The 20,987-nt window shown below is 41.0% G+C and overlaps 2 long non-coding RNA genes across 4 annotated transcripts; one reads left to right on the plus strand and one right to left on the minus strand.

Annotated features, from left to right (window-relative positions):
* Nucleotides 1-49: 49 nt before the first annotated feature.
* On the minus strand, nucleotides 50-11,173 carry LOC135308034 (uncharacterized). Its single transcript, XR_010368595.1, has 4 exons — nucleotides 10,457-11,173; nucleotides 5,087-5,217; nucleotides 3,578-3,688; nucleotides 50-201 (listed from the first exon to the last, which is right to left on the minus strand). It is a non-coding gene; the product is annotated as an uncharacterized LOC135308034 (long non-coding RNA).
* Nucleotides 5,097-20,338, plus strand: LOC135308032 (uncharacterized). Of its 3 annotated transcripts, XR_010368594.1 has the most exons (10): nucleotides 5,097-5,310; nucleotides 6,028-6,102; nucleotides 6,847-9,510; nucleotides 9,948-10,091; nucleotides 11,333-11,457; nucleotides 14,047-14,165; nucleotides 14,592-14,743; nucleotides 15,332-15,430; nucleotides 19,677-19,862; nucleotides 20,124-20,338. It is a non-coding gene; the product is annotated as an uncharacterized LOC135308032 (long non-coding RNA). The 3 variants fall into 3 exon arrangements; XR_010368593.1 differs by lacking the exon at nucleotides 19,677-19,862; XR_010368592.1 differs by lacking the exons at nucleotides 19,677-19,862; nucleotides 20,124-20,338 and adding an exon at nucleotides 16,295-18,026.
* Nucleotides 20,339-20,987: the final 649 nt, after the last annotated feature.

A 20,987-nucleotide genomic window follows, 5' to 3' on the forward strand; every position in this document is an offset into this window, starting at 1 on the left:
TCTGACACCTTCAGCTGCATCCTTCATTCCCAAGGAACAAAAGTCATTCCACAAGTACAGAAACTTCTTTTAATTAACCATCAGAGGTAAAGAAGTCTCCACCTCCTCCCCAGGAGCTGAGTTGTCAAGTGAAACCAGGGCTGGGTTGCTCTGCTCTCTCTGGTTCTGATAGTTCTGTTCTCATGGTTCTGGTACAGATCTCTGGGTGATGAAATCAGCCAAATCCATTTTCCATTGATTCAAAGCAGAAATTGGAACCGGGAATTTGAAAAAGAAAACCTTCATCACAGCATTTCACAGTAATGTGGGGCACGGATTGCTCTGTCTCTAGGTAGAATTATCTCTCTTTTCTACTTTTCTGTTACTTCCATTTTCTACTTCATTGCAGAATACTCACATAGCTATCACACCAGAATTAGTAAAATGGCTTTTATGATAGACATTAGGAATCAGGAAGCCTGACTCCATTCTTGGCTAGGTTTATGTTAGTCTTTCCACTTGTATTTAAAAACAAAACTGAAAAAAAACCCCTAACAAAATGTAAATTTGTTGTCTCAGGGCAAATGTCATATTAAATCCTATTTAGGTGGCTATCCCAAATCCTTGCTGCATGTGGGGTCTGTGACTAAGGGATACAAAGGATTTAAACTGAAAGAGAGTTGGTTTAGTTAGATGTCATGAATAAATTCTTCCTTGTGAGGGTTATGAGGCTCTGGAACACACTTCTCAGAGAAGCTGTGGATGTCCCTTCCCTGGAAGTGTTCCAGGCCATGCTGGACAAGGCTCTGGGCAACCTGGTTTAGTGGAAGATGTCTCTGCCCATGGCAGGTGTGCTGGAACTGAATGGTCTTTAATTCCTGACTAACCAAAACCCCTCTGTGATTCTGTGGTGATTTCAGTGAAGTGTAGGCAGGAGAGGATGAGTCCCATGGAGTTCTGGTGGCCTGTGTGTCCTTCACAAATATTAGTAAGCTACTGTTCTTCTGTGGTTAAGATATTAAAATCTAATGTGGCTCTAGGGAAAGCTGAGGAAGAAAAAATAATGCAGCTTCTCAAATAGAATAAATCCAAGGTGAAAACTCATAGCTTTGCCTGGGAACATAGTAAGTGAAATCTGGTTTAGAATAGCATTTTAGAGATTGTTAAATCTGACCAGCACAGCTTAGGGTGCATTGGGCACTAGGGGAAATCTGCTAGACAAATTCCAGGGCAGTTCTCACTGCAATTTGCACTCTGCCCTCAGTAAGAATTTGGCAACACCTGAAGTCTCAGAGGGCGTGTGCAGGTGTATCAGAGGGCAGTGGAGATCAGCTCTGTGTCTGAAAGCTGCTTAAGGGTTGTATCGACAGGATGTGAGAAATTACAAAATACAAACTGGATTCTCTAGGAGCTGCAATGCTATTTATAAGAGAATGTTACTAAAGTATCTGTTTTCACTAAAGTGAGCATGTAGAAGTGGATTACAAGTGCAAATCTATATGATTGCTTGTCATTGCTCTTAAGCAGTGGTTAATTTCAAAATGCACTGCACAAGCCTCTGCCTGTGGATTTAATCTTCAGACACACCATTGATTTCAATATTTTCTCTCAGAAAATGCTGAGAGATCTACCTATGTAGCAAGAGGGAAAAAAACCAAACAACCCTCCTTCCTTCTTATACACATACACACAGCACTCATACAGCCAGAGGTGCAATAATCCCTATTTAGCTGCCAGAGCTGCTGGGAGAGCAGTGGTGGCCCCAGGCAGAGGTTATGGGGCAAGTACAGGGAGTGACTCCTGGTGTTATCTAACACAGTTGGTGGGGGCTCTGTGGAGCCCTAAGTAATTGTTTTCTGACCCTTCCCTTCGCTGGAGCCGGATTTAAATCCCCAATCAATAAAAGGAAGTTGCACCATGGCTTTGAATGAATAATGCAGCAGTTTTGCAGCACGGTGGAGCCATTGAAGGGCAGCAGCTCATGATTCAGGGCTGATCAGACTCTCACACTTGCTCTCACTGGCCTGGGTTTGGGCACTGCTGAACGTTACAGGGGTTTTCTCCATCTTCATGAGGAGCAGAATGTGGGGAAGGTTTTTATTCTGCTGACTTATCCGTGGCTCTGGATGCATGGGTGTGTCCCTGCTGGGATGTTAAAGGTACTGGGAGTCACCTTGTGTTGTGCAACCTGTGAGATGGTTGCACCTGGAAAAGCTTTTGCAGCACTCGGTCCAAGAACACCGAGTGAGCAGAGCTGATCTCTCCAGGCAGCTTTCCTGCCCTGAGAACTTCTGAGCTTTATTGCAGCTCCAGTCTGAGATGTGAAGATAAGAAAGGAGCTACAGTCACGGTTACAGAACTCTATTTCCTGGAAAAGTTTATGGAGAGGGAAAATCACAGCATTGTGCAAACACTATGGGATGCAAGATATGAAGTGACTGCCCTAAAGGTATAGAGGGGGCAGAGCAAAAAAATTAAAACACTGAAGTAGAACTAAGGAGACTTTCACTAGAGCAAGATGAGCATTTTGCACTAAGTTAGCAGTCTCGTTAGCTGTAAAACATGTGGACTTGCCAAAACTTCAGTGTTTCCTAGAAGCACAACAGCTATGTTAAAATTAGTGTTAGAAAAGATCCTAAAGACCAGAATTAATTTTTTGTTATTTTTTCCTGAGCAAGAAACTGTCCCAATGGCCAAGATTTAATCTAGAGCTGCAGAGTGCAAGTTCACGTTTTTGATTTTTCCCATTTGGTCTGGGTGCTTCAATGTGTGTTTCTCTCATCCCAAACAACTGGGAATTTTGACCTTTCACTGTTTCCAGGCACTAGCTTCATTAGCATTCCTTATTAAATGGACATGGAAGCATCATTGGAGTCATTAGAGTTTAAAAGTGTGAAAAACCCTACTTTAAAATTTTAAATCCTGTAAGTACATAAATGGATGAGTTGAATTGTGTGTGCTGCTTTTACTAGGAGAAAAATGCTTATGTTTTGAAGGTTAAAAGCCATCTATAATTAAGAATAAATAAGTCATGCCCAATTTATTAGGCTTGCTCTTTTTTATGAGACAATTGTCTTTTAGATTTTCTTTCCTCTCTCTGGTGTGCTGCTCCTGTCATTGTTGTTATGTAGTGCTATTAATGGCAATAATATATAACAGCACTTCACACATAGCATGAGAAGACAGCAGTGTGAAACCAGAAAAACACATCAAGCCAGGAAGTGTTTCAGGTATTTCCCCAGCCCTTTGTTGTTGTTCTGTGTATTCCTGTGTGCTGTTGTGTTTTGGTTTTGGTTTGTCAGCACAGTTTGTCTGCTGAGCCCATTCCTGATACAGCACCCAATGGACTGGGTGGTGATTTATGTTGGGAAAAATACCTAACATAATGATAGATCACTGAATCCCTCCATTTGTGGCTTTTCTTGTACCTCTGGAAAGGTACAGACTGTGGCCTTCCCTAGTGAGTAAAGCACGAGAATCTCTTTTCCTGAGATGACATTCAGCTATTTCACTCAAAAACAACCACAAAAAATACACTTAGATTACATACAAAATGGAAAGCTCTGAGTTTTAGGCAACCTCATCTGCTGGAACTGACCTGAAGGACTCTCTGGAAGGTTTTGCTGCACAGGTCCAGCTCACCAGGTGATCAGCAGCCATGTATAAAGGGGGAGAAATTGTACCACCAGCTTTCTGAGATTTTAGCAGTCTGAAAAAATAAAGAAATACTTTTGTTGCAGCAGAAGTAAATGAAAATCCAGGAATCTGAGGAGACTATTTTAGTAATGTTCCCAGACTCACATGGGCTTGAGAAGCCCAAGTTTCCTGGGCAGCTGCCAAGTGCAGGTAATGAAAGGTTGTTTAGCACTTGGGAAGTGTACAAAGCCAATGCTAAACACCAGTTCCATTCTGCTGTCCAAGTCACAAGACTGCCTAGAGAACTGCTGGTGATAAATGTTCACAATTATGGTATAGAAATACCATCAGGAATTTTGGGTGGAACAAGGCAGGGCCACCCTGGGCTAATTACATGGACTCAAGGAGAGGAGAAACTTCCTTGAGAGAGAAGTTTTGAAACAGACACATTTGACTAGAGGAGTGCTGACTGTGTGGTGAGAAATACTTTCATACAGCCTGCAGGAGGATAAACTTCCCAGTTCCAGCTTGGAAAGTGTGCTGGGTCATTCACAGAGCCACTGCATCTGAGGGCCAGCTGTGCTGCTTCTGACTGGAAACTAAAGCCACTTCCACTGACGCTTTTGCTCTCTGCAGTACTTTGCTTAAGTCACTTAAGCATCTGCAAGAGGTTTAGTGGTGCATGAGAAGAGGAAAGGTTCAGTATTTATGAATAGGTCCAACTGTGCTTCCAAGACAATTTTTTTCCAAGCACAGCGGCACCAAAATTTGGGCAACAGCCAGAATGTTACACTAAGTTCTTTTATTTGTCCTCCTTATTCCTTTATTAGCAATTCCAGGGTAATCTGTTGTTTCAGACTAATTTTACTCCTGTTTTGCAGGATTAGTGCAGGAACCATTGTAACAATCAGCTAAGGACACTGAAACACTTGAGGTCTGATCTCCATTTGCACCTGGGGAGTGGATGTGTCGTGTCTGTACAGAAACTGCACAGGCTGTAGATAAAATACAGCAACATCTGAACAGAAGGCATCCCTTATCTTCATGAGCTGCCTTAATTAGCTTGGTGTAGAGTTAAATTGCCTTCCCTACAGAATGAAAGTTTCTGCTCATTTATTCTTTGTTTTCTGAATACTGCTGAAATCTTGCCATTTATATAGATGTGGAGTTTCTTTCCCCAAAGAATCTTGAAGTGTTTAAGCTTAATGCAGGATGAGAGACAGGTCAATGAGTTAGGAGACTATTCCTGGGGAGAGGGAAGGACTTTTCTAGGCTGTGACAGCACAAATTCTCTAAAGTATTTTGTAAGAAAGCAGAAAAGCTGAAGAAGGAGGTGAGGGATGATTAGAAAGGTATGAATGAAGGAATCACAATTAGAAGAGAAAGGGGGAGCAAGGTGATACAAGAAGCCACAGAAACAAGGTGTAGGAGCTAGAACTGAACAGGTAAAAAGTCGGATATGCAAATTTACCTCCCTGCCAGGGCAGTAAATTGGCCATTGTGATGTTGGCACAACAGAGCAGCTCTAAATTCTCACAGGCAGGATTACACTGGAGCAGTGACCAAGCAGGGGCTGCTGCTGAGGGTGGAAAACCACAGGACCTGCAGAGGAAAAGACAGAACTGTGCTCAAATGGTCACATTCATGTCAGCAATTCAGTTACTTATCTCTCATGAAGTCACTTCAGAGGCACCTGTAAGTCCTTTGAATATGATTGACAATTACTGTGACTATTTGCTTTTCCTTCTTGGGGATGGTGAAATTTTAATCAAAATTACCTCAATATAGTAAGTTTGTAAAAGCTGAATTCCTAATGTTTTTTCCCCAACACTTATACAATCTGATCAATCTTTAATAATGAGACTGAGCTGAAAAAAAAAAACCAACCCAATTTTCTACTCAGACAATGCAATTTCATCAGAAATGAATCATCTTAAGTGAATACATTGATTTAGATTAAATTTGATGGGAAAATATCAAAATGAATAATTTTACCTTATTTCTTTTTTGGCAATGTTGAAATATTTTATATTGGCATTTCATTCATTTAATTTCAACTTCTATGATATTTACATTATTTTGATATTCTTATACTATTGCATATAAGAGTTTCAGTGATTCAAACCCTGTATGTTTGTTATTTGCACTGAAAATAAATGTCAAAATGTTGGAATTTCCCGTGGGATCAGAATTCCACTTTCTATTTACAATAAAATGTGTTAAGAAATACAGTACTCCAGAGTAAGTCTGACCTTAGTACTTCCCAGCTCTGGAATGCCAGGCAATCTAATATATGGATCAGGATTGTGTAGGAAGATTTCTGAATGATTTATGCCAATCACATTTTCATTATTTCCTCACCAATACTGGCAGTGGTAATTCCTTGTACACTAATGCATCTTTTCCATCCAGTTGGACACAACTTATGTGAAATAAACTGCCAAGAGTCTCCTTGGAGCATGGCTTCCAGCTTTAAGGATTGTTCAGGTATTTAATCTTTTTTTGCTGAATTAAGTCCAATGCTGGTCGATTTATGATTTCAATCCCCAGTATTATCATTGATGCTTATTTTACAAAATGTTCTGCAGTGTTGAAGAGTTTCAATCCATGCCGAGATAATGGCAACTTTTCTCCTGTGCTTGCTCATAAAATTGATCTGAAAGCGATCAATGAAATGGTGAAACTTTCTTTAAAACACCAGAATGACACTTAAATTAGAGGGGATTTTTTTTTAATTAAGCACATAACCAATATTCATGTAAGTAAGATAGTTTCAGCTTGTGCTGAGGAAGTAATTAACACATAAGGTGAAAGTTCACCTCTGCAAATGGTGTTCCTGAAGGTAAGGGAAACTGAATACATTCTAAGATTGTTCATCTGAAAAATACCTGTATAAAAATTGATTTGATGCTTTCCTGAAACAATAACAGTTGCCATTTCCATGTATTGCATAAACTATTTCATCAGATTGTCTTCTGGAGAAAAATTTATACAAACCCTTTGCAGAACCCACTCTGAAACTTAATATAGGTAAACTTCTTGATTCAAAAGTTTGAATTTGTCTGTCTTCTTTCAGGTCAGATTACCCTGTCCTAAAGCTGTAGGTTTTGATCTCTTAATAAGCTATCTCCTCTCAAAACATTGATAAAGAGCTCAGATAATATTATTGAGTTTAATTCTGTTTCATTAGCCCCGCTGGAGTCTCTTATCCACCTGTTCTCCTCCTTATAGAGAATACTCAGAAACTCAGTGCAATGCGTGGAAGGAGGGTCACACAAAGGAGAGATGGTAACCAGAATTCCATCACAGGCTCTACTGAAAACTCTAAGCCCAAAGCCACACACAGAGAAAATTATCTTCTTATCAGCCCAATCTTCTGGTGATCTGAAAAACAGGATTTCTGTATTTAGCTTCTCAAATGCAAACTTAAGATGCATTTGCTGATGCCTGCTGAAAATTTCCAGAGCCTTTGTGCATGCTACTCCACCAGAAATACTGCATGGAACCTGTTTGTAGAAACCCTGAGGGGCAAATGCTGATCAAAACCTCTGAAATTCTGTCAGAAATTGTGCAAAATATCAGCATAAATGATATCAACTTTTTTTTTCTGTTCTGTTATCTAGTAAGTCCAATATAAAAATATTAAATGCATCTGCTTTTCTCTAATCAGAATATTCTTGCCCTGTTTTGGTCTGCTGATCTCCCTTCCAAGACAGAAATATTGCACCGGAAGAAAGTGCTCTGGCCTCTTATAGACTCAGGTTTTGGGCTCTACTTCCTATTTATTTCAGTTATTCCACTGACAAGGGACAACACAGAAATTCCTTTACACTGAACAACTCCAGCTACTCCTTGGACAACTCTCTCTCCTCCTTGGTTCTTTCCTGCTGGGCTGAGCTGGGTGAGAGTGAGTCCATTCTGTCTTGGAAAATGGCTGTTTTGTGGAAACCTGCTCCTGAAAAATGTATTTACTGGATTATAAACGTGTTATATTAGATTTAGTGCAATCTGACAGACTGATCTCATAGCAACAACACTGCAGGAATGTGGGATAGTAAAGATTTTGTATTGTCAGCTTTTTATATCATCCTTAGAATTTTTTATTTATTTTTGGAGCAAAATAGGGTAATATATGTCACTATGTTTCAGATGTAATATTTAAGAACATTTTCAAGAATTTATTTTTTTTTTAAGTGCCATCTCTCTAAAAACAACCTGCCTCTAAATTCAGGCCATGCACTTTGTTCCACAAGGAGAACAATTTGCAGCCTACACGAGCCCATTTCCCTGTCACCGGTTGTTGTCCAAACTAAACCATCCATTCCACGTCTACAGACAATCCACGTTTCACCTGGGGTTCCCAGATACCCCTTAGGGTTCTGTAAACAGGGACCCAGCCAATTGTTTCGATTGTTTTAATGCTGTTTTCTTTGTCAAGAAGAGTTTAAACCCCATCTGCTGGCAAATCTCCCTTCCAATTGCAGCACAGTGCTGCCCCTGTCGCTGTGAAGTGGCTGATAGTGGCACTGCTCTAAATGACAAGGCACAGAAGAAAAGCCCCTGCCCTCTGGAACCTGCTGTAGGAACAGATAAATGTATGTTAAGTGTATAATTAGTGAGGCAGATCTTGCAGAGGAATCGTTCCTGCCCTATATGGAAAGGATCTGCCTTGTGGGGCTGATTGAATAAAAGGCAGGGGGATGGGGATGCACTTAATAAAGGCAAAACCAGAGCTAAGGCTGGGCTGACAAGTGCAAAGGGGGGAACAGATGAATTCTGAGAAATTCTGGGGCAGAGCATGAGGATAAATGAAATAAAAGATACACAGGGAGGGCAGAGGCACAAAGGCCTGGGGTTTGTGAGGAGGGGAGAGCGATGTGGGTGTGATTGCTGCTGGGTACGGACTGAGGGGGAGCACTGCAGCTGTGGGATGAGGATTGCTGGAAAAGTTGTCAAAAATCAAAACAGCCAAAGGACAGACAAATATTTTAGCCACAAATTTTTGAAGGAAGATCATGTACTTTTGTTAAAAAGCCACAATTGTGGTGGAGAAAAAGCCAAAGGAAGTCTTGCTACGGGCAGTGTGGACATGCCACAAGGATGATTCCAAAGTCCTGAGAGTGCACTGAGACAGGGATCTCAATGACAGGATAAATGCTTTATTTTTCTCATGCAAGCCGTCAGAAATAATTACACTTAATTTATAGTTTTCATTTGAAGATATATTCAGTAGTTCTCAAAAGACACTCCTATGTCCAAAAGCACATTCCAAAAGCTCCTACCCCTCCAGTAGAAGTAATCATTCTCTTTTGTAACTTCTAAAAACATGTTTGGCCTCCTCTCACATCTGCCTGTGGTACACAAGCTTAGCAGATGCAGACATTCCCGTGCTGTTTGTTCCAGCAAGGTGAATTATGATTATAACACCAGGGATGAGCAGCTGACGTTGACAAGGTTTTTCTGCAAGTCACCGTGAGGTAACGAGAAGTGTCTGCTTTAATGATTTTCGCTGTTTAAATTTTTATTGTATTCAGCTGGATTTTTTTTTTATAGCCTTTGATTGAAGTTCAGAGGGAAGATGAATTTAAAAGTCTTCAAGTTTGTTAGATGTGCTACAGCTTGCCAGTCACCCTGCCAAAAATTTCCACTGTGTACCTCTTATAGTTCTGCGTGGTCTAAATTTAATTGACTGCAGATGAGAAGCATTATTACAGATCTGTCATTGCAGCCACTCTTCATATGTTTCACTAGCTGGAATGAGCAGTCACTGGGTTTGTTTCTGACCTAATTCATAATGATGTAAAGCAGCAGTGATTTCACAGAAGAGGAAACAGATTTAGCTGGTGAGAAGGGCAGAACTGGGCTCAGTGCTGCTCCAGTAGTGCTCATTTACAGGTGAGTGGAAGAGTAAAGCCCATTGTTAAAGCACTAAATTTCAATTTTGTGGGAACAGAGGTACATTATATAAGCTGCTCAGTTGATATAACAACATAATTCATCATTTTATTTCACTGATTCTGTTAAGACAATAGGAAAAAATCACAATAATCTGGGCTTTCCAGCCTAGCCCCTCCTTATGATACTGACTATTGTCACTAGAAGCAAAGCTCTAAAGATCAAAGAATGGACAGAGATGTATTTAACATGTCAGCTTACACAAACTGGTAATGTTATTTTGGTGTATTGAAACATCATCATTCCAGCAGCCTCATTTTAGTAAGTTAAAGTAAACTAATTTATATGTGGATGTCTGGGTTTGTCTGTACATTGATTTATCAAGTATATTTATTTATTAAATCCCCCCTACTGATAACAAACAATTACTACTTCAGGTAATTTATTTAAAACGTGGGGGAGACCACTGCCAGCTGATCCTGTGCCAAGAGTTATAGTACAAATTAATACAGACCAGAAGTCTACGTGCCTTGTACTTGCTCCACCAGATCAATATGTGAAGTAAAGCTGGTATCCACCAGGTTTGTTAACAGCCTTTAACAGGATCTTGTTGGGAATACAAATGTCCAGCACATTGCTGGTGGGATCCCTTTTTTTTCTGCATATAATTTGCATTAATAGCTGACTTTGGGAGAACAGAAGGCACTGTGATCTTAGTGGGAACACACAGGGAGAAGTCGAGACTGTGATCTTGCCTCTATTAAAATTGATTGCCATGTGATGGATTTGGTCTCTCTCTAATCTGGGACAATCTCAAAAATTCCTGAGAGTCTTCCTGCAAAATGCACATGTGATGTTGAAATGGGAAGCCTTTTGTGCACGGCCATTAGCAGTATTTTAGGCATGTAAGATAGGAAGAAACAGAAAGTAAGATGCACTGAGAGACCTTAAAACAAAGCCCTCATCAGAGCAGAAATGTCCGGCTTCCTGTCAACACCAGCAGTTAAATAACTCAGAAGCTTTTCAAACAATTGCTTGGGCTGGAGACAGGAGCTGTGACATCTGTGCTGTCAATTAAAGCTCTGTGAAGTCACTGCGGAGGGACAAGAACAAACACTTGTTAACAGGGTGTTGAATATGAATAATCGTCCTCTGCCCTCACAGCCTGAAAGTGGTGGGTAGTGATTTACTGCAGAGGAAGAGAGGCAGTCTGGGCATGGCATGGAATACTGCTTCTCCAAACCAGATTTTCAATATTATTGTATATGTATTTTTAAATTAATCACTGAAAGTAAAGGGTCAAATTAAGGTTTGGTGTTTTCTTCCCTAATTACTTAGTTTCCTTCCTAGTTATGTCAATAGCTTTTACCTTGCTGAGGACAGTAAAAAGTTTGTCTTCCTAGGGTTGTTTCATCCAAAATCATGAAATGTCTCAACTTTATTTAAGAATTTGTGCTTATTTCAATATTCTGTACACCATATCTTTCTGCTGGGTTGTTTCTCCTACTTGGAATATTTCCACACTTGACAGGGAAAATCTATATTATATTTGCAAATTGGGATTTTCAAAATTTAGTCCAAATTCAGAAGACAGACTCAGACTTGTTTTTTGATGGAATTTGTACCTTGGGACTCTTTAGACTTTCTGAAGGACAGGGCAATTCTCAAACATTTCCAGCAATAAATGTTCAGTTTACTTTAGATTTTTTGGCCTTTAAAAATGTGTTTTCTACCATTTCTTGTACTAATGGTTTGTTGTTTTTTCACAAGAGTGGTCGCAGACGGCAAAGTTTAACTAATAAACATGCAAATGTGTTCACAGGAAGGTTTGTGCCAGAAATTTTTATGGGTCGCTGTTCTGCTCCTGATTGAGTAAATCATGGTGGCTGCTCTGACTTTCTTCCTCTTTTCAAATTTGATACCAATGACAGAGCAGGAAAGGGCCAGGTGAGAGAAAGGTTGGAAACATTCAGACAATTATTTTCCCCAACAAGAACTCTGCATAACATGAATTTTGTTGACAATTTTAAATAGCCAGCTGAAAGAGATTTGACTCATGGGTTATTAATATGCAAGTAATTTGGGATTTTTTTTAGAAAAATGTTGCAGTGGCAAAACAGCATTTGAGAGGGTTTTTGTGCAAGGAAGTTTTTTTCATTTCTTTTAATTGAAAGAAATTAGGGAGCAACATGTGTAATAGTGAAGCTTTATGGAAATATGCTTCTTCATTTCAGGTTCAGGGATCTTAGATGCTTGTCACTCCTCTCAGTGGTGTCCTTCAGTTTCTTTCCTTGCCTCTTTCTTTCCTCCCTCCTGGTCTTTGAAAGACATAATACCTCTAAACCAGAACGTTTTACATGTAAAATAGTTCCACTCACTTGTAGACTTTGAGTAATAAGAGAAGAAATTTCAAAGATGCATTCAAAGAAAAAGAATTTGAATGGTGTTACTTTCCTCTGTTCGCCTTCCACTGGCAATGTTCAGCGCTGGTTTGAAAGGCTCAGGGTGTGGGTTGTGTGAGGCAGTGCCAGTCCCAGTGTCACCTCCCCTGTCCTCAGTCACCAGCTCCCACTTCCCTTCGTGCTCTGTGTCAATGTCACCTGTGTGGGCGTTGCTTTTGGAGCCTAAATCTGGCTCATGGAGCAGGGCAAAACCTTCCCTCGTTTGTCCTGCTGAGAAGACTCAGAGCTTAAGTTCAGTTCTCAGATTTCTGTTATGCCAGAGACAGAAATAAAGCATATTTCAGAGTTAGCTGGCAGAATATTAAGACTGGTTAGTTCAATCCATGTAATATCCTCTACTACAAACACAGACTTTCCCTCCCTGAAAATGAGTTTTAACATCTGTATTGCCAAACACTAAAATATCCTGCAAAGAACTTGAATGTCAGGTCCATGTCCCTAAAGTAGTAAAGAAATTTGGGTCAAATCCAACATGATAAATATAAATGCTATTCGGAAGATCTAGTTAGAATTTATACTTTTGTAAGGCATCTTTTAATTCTGAAAAAGCACATGGCTATTATTACTTCTCTCGACAGTTGTGTTTACAGCAAAAAAAAATGTTCCATTTGTGTGTGACATGGAAACAATGAAGAAATCAAAATATTTTAGATCTATTTAGACTGCAAAGCAGGCCAAATGGAAAGATATCACTGCTGTGACTGACCTACAGAGGACTTGTTGATAAAGAAAAATTGGTGTGCTGACGCTTATTCTGTCAAATGATAAAGCACAAACAGAAAACAAGGCTGAAACCCCTTTTGGTGAATACACAGCTAAATGCCTCCCAGACCCGCCTCAAACATCCACTTTTGCTGCCTTGTGATTTGGTGGGGCTGTCTATAGATCCAGCTTGCTCAAAGATTTTTCGTTTAAGTGTCAGTTGCTGTGGTAACAGCATGAAGAGCAGATCAGATGGATGCCAGGACCAGATGGGTTTCTCTAAGAGCTCCACGCACACGGACAGTTGGTGGTGACCCAATTCCAAAAGGTTACCCTCACAGATTTCTACTGCAGCTGACTTCTCCAGGGGTCTGGACCTTGTCTCTGAACCCCAGGGGTTCTCTTGGATTTGCAGCCCTGGGCTTTCATCAGAAGCTCATGGACTTCCCACAGAGGAAATGCTGGCAGACTAACAGAAGTGATGGAGTTTCATACCCTGATGTTTATGCTGCCTTCTCGTTGTCAAGGGCTGGGCTGAGCCCAGTCCTGAGCTCTGTCAAAATGTTGAGTAATTATTACATGATAATCACATGCTGCAATTTCTCCCAGGCTTAATCTGATTTCTGTAGTTGCTTACATCCCACCTAAAATCCACCCACATGTAGTTTAACCAATATCACTGATTAGATTCAATTTTCCATGGTCAGAGCTGTGTTACATATAAGGTGTATCAGCAAATATTTGACCTTTGCTGAGGTCTTCTTGGTTGGTTCTCTTGCATTTAAAAGTGAATGAATATTCTGATGAATAATTCAGTTGAAATCATAACAATGTTCTGGTGTTTAGTGTTTGGTAAAACCCCAGGTTTCCCTTTCTGTTTTGGAAGGTTGGGGTTTCTGTTTGTTTTGTGTTTTCCTGAGAAATGTGTGAAGGGAGTGTGCAGGTCGTGGTTTAGACACAATTACGTGGGCTGGGCCAGTCAGCGTTCCAGCTTTATCTGGAAAGGGGATGGAAGGCAACTCCTTAAACAATGCTCATTTCCCTTCCTCTCTTACCTCCAAAATACGTTCTAACATGCTGGTTTGTTCAATCTTTATCCAATCTCAAGCGTATTGTGGGTTTTTAGAGGAGTAATGCTACGTCACAGATTTGGGGATTTGGGGAATACTCCCAAAACAATGATGTGTGTCCCTTGCCTCCCTGGCCTGGCTGTGCTGGCAGATTCACAGCAGTGCAGCTGGTAGACAAGAAGGTGAGAATCTTGACTTTAAGAGTGTTAAAATCTACTTAAAAATGATATTTGATAAAATTCATTATAAGACATTCACAGAATTGAGAAAAGTTTTATTTTCTGCTTTTTTTTTTTCTGCAGATCTAGTACTTTGGGGTGCTGTTACTAGGGTTGGACTGTGCCATGTAGATGCCAGTTTGTCCTTCAAGCCTCTTGCTTCATGACCTCACCAGAAGGTGTTCAGCCCATGCAAACGGCAGGTGATTTTGGACTCACAACATTTTTTGTCCCTAATCAGCAAGCACAGTTCTAAAAATGTCTGTCAGGAGGCTGGGAGTAAGGCTCCACATCAGCTGGATTCTGTCAGCTCTGCCAGGCAGTCAAAGCAGTGAGATCTGTGAATGTGCTGGTTAGATTTCTGTGCAGTGCATTCTTTTTTCCTGCCCCTTGGTCACAGGTTTGGGACTGTGCTGCAGCTGGAGATGCACCCCTGGCACCAGGGAATGCTCTGTGCCTCTGGCAGGTGCTCCAGGCACTTTGTGGAGGGCTGGCTCCCAGTTTCCCTGCTCACAGCTCAGCAGATTAGCCTGCCCATGGTGCTGAAATGAACCACAGACTGCTTGTCCTCACAGGCTGTGCTCATCCACACAGAGAAACCTCAAAGTGATTAATTTCTGCATTTGCAGCTCTGGGCTTTGAACATAGAGATGAAGAGAAAATACTTGGCAATGGAAACCCAGAGAGGAGCAGATCAAAAGAAACAGAAGAATTCAGAAATATCTGCAATAGCAAATGGGGAAACTGGAGCCTTTCTGGGACAAGGCCACTGAGTAAGGAGGTAAAAAGTCCATTTGTACACTTCTGGCTTTGGCCCAGAAAGCAGCAGTCTGGGAGGTGTTGATACAGGATTCTAAGTGTTAAGATGACCACACCTTCTGCTGGAAATGGTAAGAAATCAGCTCAAGTTCAGTGTTTCCAGAGAGTCAGAGCCCAGGCTGTGATGTTTCAGACAGGCTTGTGCTGGCTCAGGATGCCCTCACTGGTGTTTGTCAGTAGGCTCAGCTGGCTGTGCACGTGTTTAGGTCCCCATGGTGAAATCCTGCCTCATCTCAACTGAGATGGGCTTTGCTTTTCTAACGTTAATTTCATTTTTGCCTGCTGAAGTTGCTCAGTGCCTCACAAATGGAACAAAATTAGCAGGTGATGGATTCTTCTTGTGGCAACGTGGCAAAAAATTATTCCCCAGAGAGGAATCCCCACGCAGGGTCTGCATCACTTAAAGCTCTGCTCATGGCCTGTTTTGGGGAGCTGATGGGTCTCAGGTCCCCTGAGCCTCATCTAGCCTGGGCTGAGTTGTATTCACAGGCAATTACTAAATCAGTTTTAAGATTGTTTCATAGATGGTCTTGATTCCTTTATCTTCCAGTGCAAGCTGTTCAATAAAGCTCCAGGATATTTAGCAGAATTTGCTGTCTGAGAGCCTTCTTGATAACACTCCAGTGCTGCCTCCTCACTGCTTTTGAAGGTATCTTAGAAGCTTTTAAAAATGATCTTTATATCTTGCTGTGCAGTTAATGCTCTAAGTTTCTCACGGGTATGTACAGATGTTTATTGGATATTGGTAACTGCTAGAAAGGGGGAATGTGTAAAAAAAATGCTTAACCTCATGGATCTTCCCTTTTCTTCAGCTATTTTTTTTTCTATTTCCATCACCTGCAAAATAAGCTCCACTTTTCCATCAGAAAGCAGATCTGGAACAAAATGTACTGCTTGAAGGAAATTTGGACAACCTCAATTTCAACAAGATCCAAAATGTTTGCTTTTTGGATTTTTGAATCCATTAATTTTGGCCATTTCACACTGTCCTGTGAATTGGAATAAGTGCCCCCCAAAAAGTATAAATATGCATGGTCAATTCTGTGTAAAAGGCAAAAAAGTAGGGCTTATAATTTACATCCAAACCTGTGCTGGAAAGAAGGTCTTCTAATTCTTATATATATATACATATATATATATATATATATGTTTTATTTAGGAAAAAAAAAAAAAAAAGGTTTTACTTCTCTGAAGTGCTCGCTGTCCATACACAATAGCACTGGGCTATTTAGTGCAGAGAACCCAGAATAAATCACACTCCTGTGACCTCTGCATTGAATGAGCTGCTGAAAAAAGAAAATAACAGCATCATTTGGAGGAAAAACTAAGCAGGAATGGGATAGGGTTCCTAGTGGGGAACCTTGATTTGGAACTCTGCAAGCATATTCATATATAGATAAATGAGGTTTTAAACTTAATGATGTCCAGTTTTATTATGTTCATAAAATATTGTTCTTTTTATATCCTTACCACATTCATCCATCTTTGAAAATCCATCTTTAAACACCGGAAGGGAGAAAAAGCTGCTGTTCCTGGGGTCACTGCCATCGATTCCCACCTGGAAAGTTTCTTGATGAGAATGTGAAGTATGAGCAGCCATAATGAGCCAGACCAGAGGTCTACAGAGCCCAGTATAAAGGAAATTAAAAGACCAGGAAAACATCCCATGGCAGCCCTCCAGTACATCTTCACAGCATCACTGTAGAATTGCTGCTACTTGAGCTTTAACTGGGACACCTCATGGATTTTTCTGTCTTGGGTTTGCCTGATTGATTTTTGAACCTGTAAAAAATTTAGTTGAACTTGCACTGCTGTGAAAAACGAGGAATTGAATTCTGAATGAGCTGCTGCATTCAGAAATGTAAGAATCAGTTCAGAGTGAAGAAGAACTGATCCCAGCAGCCAAGCCTGCCACCATGTGCTAAATATACTTCAGAACAACCCTTTGTGGCAGATCTCTGGAGGTGCATTGTTGGGAGTGAAAGGAAGGAAGAAAGGAACCTTTTGTGAAATCCAGAGCCAGGGCACAAGTCCTGCAAAACTGCTATTTTTCTAGCCAAAACCTGGAAGATTTCCCATCCTGCTTTAGTCAGGCGTTGCTACCAAAGCAGAGATTGCTGCCCATTGAAAAAAGCAAACCTTTCATAATAAAAAGGCACACAAAATTTTTCCATCAAATTAGACTGTGCAAACAAACTGGCTTTTGAATAGGGGGCTTCTTTATGTGATACAGGCTGGGTTTCTGAAAAGAATTTTGTTACAAAGACTAGACACACTAGCACTTACCTATTTCTCCCCCATTCTCCTTCCAGCTATTTCCCTGGTACTCTGCTCCTTCTACGTTCCACTCACTAAACACACAGAACTAAATTTGTTGGTGTTTTTGTGAAAGTTCTCTGCTTGTTTCTGTATTTATTGTAGCTCTTCCATTTTTAAAAAGGAATCCATATTTGAAGTTGTTAATTGAAGCTTAAATTTTGATGAAGATATTAAAGAGACATTTTTGTGGAAGCAAATACCTTTGATCAATTATATCTTTGAGGTTTCACTTACTTATCATGGCCTCTGTTTGTTTTTGCCTCCAAGAATTACAGGAGGAAAACCTTACATAGTACCAAATACAAATAACCAAGATATAGCAAAGTAAATGACTCAGAATACTTTTTCAGAAGGATGCTTTGGGTGAAAGCAGTACTCAAGATGAAATATGCATCTCTCCTTCTAGGTAGGGAGCTTGAAAGCCTGGAGATTTACCTTTGCATTTTTAGTTTGATTTTTTTTCCTTGTTCTGATGTAGAGGCATAACATAACATATTCATTAGACTATTTGGTACAGCTGATGATCTTTCTTGTGTAGCATTTATATTTCACCTGAACTTCATATTTGCATTTTATTCACTGGTGGAGCAAATATATTTTTCCAGTGGGATTTCTGCTGCCATTAACTGGTTTTTGGTATGTGCACCACAGAGGTGAAGGTGTGTGGGCTGGATTCTCATCTTTCTGGGTGCAGGTGGGGGTGGGTTTCAGAGGCATTTAGAAATTGTTTTATAGCCACCATTCTTGTAGGAATGTTGATTTTTAATCATCCTGAAACTCCATATTGCCACTGCACAGCCAGATCAGTGCCTTGTCAGAAACCACCACCATGGTGATCCTGGGCTCAGCTCACAGGGAAATCAGCTCGGGGATTACCCTTCCTTATCCAAAGGAGTGATTGTGACAGGCAATTTGAATAATCACCCAAGGGCTGCAGGGAACTCCTTCCTTTGGAATCTCCCTGCGCTCTTCCCTGGCAGGCTCAGCTTGGAGCCGCAGCCTGAGGAACAGGTTTGCATGAAACCATCGAGATGGCTGCACAGAGTGCCCTGTGTGTCACTGCCACCATGAGTGTCACTGAGTGTCACCGTGAGTCACTGCCACCATGAGTGTCACTGAGTGTCACTGTGTGTCACTGTGTGTCACTGAGTGTCACCCTGTGTCACCGTGTGTCACTGCCACCATGTGTGTCACTGAGTGTCACTGTGTGTCACTGTGTGTCACTGAGTGTCACTGAGTGTCCCCCTGTGTCACTGCCACCATGAGTGTCACTGAGTGTCACCATGTGTCACTGTGTGTCACTGCCGCCATGTGTCACTAAGCGTCACTGTGTGTCACTGTCACCCTGTGTCACTGAGTGTCCCCCTGTGTCACTGCCACCATGAGTGTCACTGAGTGTCACCCTGTGTCACTGTGTGTCACTGCCACCATGTGTCACTGAGTGTCACTGCGTGTCACTGAGTGTCACCCTGTGTCACCGTGTCCCCCCAGCCCTGTGCCACTGGGGCAGAAGGCAGAAATGCTGATGGACCCTGCGTGCTTTGGCCACCTCCTCCTGGGGTTCCTTCCCAAACCCTAGGTGGGAGCGGGGAGACTTTTCGCACCCAGGTGGAATAACCGGGATTCTCCAGGACTGCCACAGACATTTCCCTGCTCCGGGTGACATCTACTGGCAGAATGAGCTCTGTGTTTGCAGGAGGGAGCTTGGAAATATACACCAAGTTTAACACAGGCACCTAAATCCAACGCAGGATTTATTAGTGTAAACGTTCCTGTGTTTGTTTGGGTTATTCTGCGGGCAAAGGGAGGCAGATTTGCGGCAGGAAGGCAGGGTTCTTGGCAATATTGAAATGAGAGCAAAATAAATCACTGCAGAGGGTTTTACAGGCAGCACTTCAGCTGAGCTATGAATAAATGGGATTATGCTGTCGCTGCCTCCAAGGCTTTTCTGTGGTTTTGTTTAGTTTGCTTGTTCTGCTCTCCCTACACAAAGGAGCTGTTGGTATGAAGTATCACACTGTCAGAGGATTCTGAAAGCCAGGTTCACTTTGGGAATCTGAGATGGCACCTTTTTGTTTATAATCAATGCTTGCTGGCCCTGGCATGTCACAGGCTGTTGGTTTAGGAAACAAGTGTAAAGCAGGCTTTTCTTTCTGCTGGTGGCTTGTCTTATATGGTTTTTTTCTTTAGCGTACTGACACTGAAAATTAATCCCCTGTTAGAGACTCCTTCAGAATACATTGAGGAAAGAACAAGAAATTAGAAGTGAAGAAAGAGCCAAAACAGATTTTTGGGGGTTTTTAAAGCACTTTTGGCAGACAGAAAATTCCATTTGGAAAAGGCACAGAGTTCATAAAAAAATAGAAATTGGGATTTAAAGTGATATCCCTGTCCACATTATTAGTGTAAATATGTTTACTTTGGCCTATGAATTCAGAAGCAAAATGAACTGTAACTGCAGTGGTTTCTCTTTGGGGGGGTTGAATTCCCTTCATTTTCCTGCAACTGATTTGGCTTTACCAGGGTTAAGTGCTCTGCTTGTCTATTTCTCCTCTTTCCCATGTAAACTTCCTCAGGTTACTGAATGGCTCAGTCAGTGGTTTAGAGATCCTTGAGGAAGGGGAAGCATTTTACTGCTGACATCAAAGTACTTGACTGAAGACTTTGCAATGAGCAGACATAAAAATCAGCACAGATTTGGATTATTGAGACCCCACAGGATGTAAAAACCTCTCAGATTTTGCTTGGCCTCTTTTATAACAGTGAGTAAGTCAGATATGATTCTGTAAATGTGTACTCTAGAGCTGTATTCCTGGATGTTAAGCCAGATGTTGCTGTGCTCACTATGTCACTTCATTATACAATAAATACTTACACTTGTCTTTTAATTATGGCTTAGAAGATTATTTCAGGGAAGTTTGCTAAACCAGATTCCAGAAAAACACAAATGGCAGACACCAGGCACTCACTGCTGTGGCTGAAGGTGTTTTCTACAGCAGTGCTCTCTGTTTGCTCTTGTGTAGGATGTGAAAAAGCCCCTGATGCCCTCAGGCCACAGCTGGACAATGAAAGAATGTTATTGCTGAAGAAAACTCCTGAATGATGATGAAACAGAAACTCATCTTAAGCTGCTCCCTTCCTAGGAAGTGTCTCTCGGAATGAAGTCACACTGGAAAGGACTTTGAGAGCTTTGATTTTATAGCTCTTGAAAAAAATGGTGTTTGTGTATGTTTTGGGAGTTTTTGTGTGTTGTGGGCTTGGTTTTTTAATGTTAAAAACAAGTTCTACAGACATCCGGAAATTATCCATACTGAGAGATTACAGAAAATAGGAAATTCCTGAGAAATGCTTGGATAAGAAGAAAGTTCCTGTGATCCAGACGGACTATTCTATCCTAGAACAGGTACTTTCCACAATTGTTACTCACTCAGTATAACTTACAGGGAATGACACATTAGTCACTGTGCTGGGACTCTAATGACCCATAGCAGGATAAATTATGCTGTGTGCTCACACAATTGTTTCCTTGAAATATGTTTATTTTTCTGTGAGTACAGGCTGGGATCACAGGATGGTTTGAGGCACCAAGGCTCTCTTGTGAGCACATTTAGCTGTTCCTGCAGGCAAGGTCAGCTGTCTTTGTCAAATTTACACACAAATTAGTAGAGTTAAGGATTCATTTTCTCATTGCAATTTGGGAGAAAATTAATGAATCATCTCTTGTTAGATGTTTTAAATGTGAACAAGAAAACTTTTGCAATTAACTCGCTATGAGCCTGTCTACACTAAAGGTCCTAAAATCTAGGAAAGTTTTAGACCTGGGAAGATGGGCACTGGCTGGTGTTGTGTGATGGGCAAGCCTGAATATTTGCTTGTGTGTTACATCA

This window comes from Passer domesticus, chromosome 9 (assembly GCF_036417665.1).
Source record: "Passer domesticus isolate bPasDom1 chromosome 9, bPasDom1.hap1, whole genome shotgun sequence".
Classification (NCBI taxonomy): Eukaryota; Metazoa; Chordata; class Aves; order Passeriformes; family Passeridae; genus Passer; species Passer domesticus.